Source organism: Aptenodytes forsteri, unplaced genomic scaffold (assembly GCF_000699145.1).
Source record: "Aptenodytes forsteri isolate BGI_AS27 unplaced genomic scaffold, ASM69914v1 Scaffold82, whole genome shotgun sequence".
NCBI classification, from domain to species: domain Eukaryota; kingdom Metazoa; phylum Chordata; class Aves; order Sphenisciformes; family Spheniscidae; genus Aptenodytes; species Aptenodytes forsteri.
This window is the reverse complement of record NW_008795490.1, coordinates 11,338,976-11,339,911: the sequence shown is the minus strand read 5'-3', so window position 1 is coordinate 11,339,911 and position 936 is coordinate 11,338,976. Positions and strand designations below refer to the sequence as shown.

The following is a 936-nucleotide window of genomic DNA, read 5'->3' as shown; positions in this document are numbered from 1 at the left end:
TCGCCGCTCCCGGGACGACCTTTTTGGGGGGGGGGGGGTTACCTTTTCTTAGCAAAGTCCAGTCCCTTGCCAGGAAAGCTTTCTACGTGCCTGTGCGTGAGAGGCAACTAGTTGCGCTCGCTGAAGTGCTAGCAGTGTTTGGCTTCTCCCGTACCAGCCTCCTCCTCCATCTCCCCCCCCCCCCCCAAGTCTCCCCTCCCGTTTTGCTCCGCGTTGCGCTTTATTTGTGTGTGGAGAAAGGGGGGGGGACTTGCAGAGGGGATGTCCTGTTTTTGCCAGAGGAACGGTGCAAAAGGGGAACCTCGGCTCGGAGAAGGGACGAGAATAAATAAATAAGGAGCAGCCCTAAAATAAAGGTAGCGGCGTATCCCGGCAGCGAGAAGGTGAGTGTCTCTCTGACTTCCCCGTCCCCGAGTCTCCCTCCCACCCCTTCTGTTCGGAGGTGGAGGAAACCGGTTCCCTGTCGCATGTGCATGTGTCCGTGGAGATGGGTGTGTGCGTGTGCTTGTGTTTAGGGTTTACTTAGCATTGTTTTCGTGTCGGTCCGATGACAAAAAAAAAGTTGCTGTAAAACAAACGTGATGGGAAGGAGCAGCGGAGCCGTCCACCGCGGGGCAGAGACGGGCTTTCGCCCCTGGCCCCACGCGAGTTTAGTTGCAAAAAACCTGGTCTCCGGTGCGGACGGGGTGACGCTTTGCCCGTCCAGCCGGACTTTCTGCCTCTCTCCAGGTGACAGTCCCTGCCGTTTTGCCCTCACCCCCGGCTGTTACCGTGGCTGCTGGGGTAAGCCCCGAGACAGGCGCAAGTCGTGCCGGCTGCCATCGCATTGTTCCCCGCTTGCGCCTCCCGGCCACCCCGGTAGCGGCGGAAATGGGGGGCCCGGGCTGCGCCCCGCGAGCAGACGGGGGGATGCCGGCCCGCCTGGGCGAGACGGGA

The 936-nt window shown here is 61.0% G+C and overlaps 1 protein-coding gene across 9 annotated transcripts in view; it reads left to right on the top strand.

Annotated features, from left to right (window-relative positions):
- The first annotated feature begins 44 nt into the window (after positions 1-44).
- Positions 45-936, top strand: part of EYA4 (EYA transcriptional coactivator and phosphatase 4) — a 160,780-nt gene continuing 159,888 nt past the window's right edge. For all 9 annotated transcript variants that reach the window (XM_009281506.2, XM_009281505.2, XM_009281504.2 and 6 more), the window contains exon 1: positions 45-383. The gene's annotated coding sequence lies outside the window, so the exon portion shown is untranslated. The remainder of the gene's footprint in view (positions 384-936) is intronic.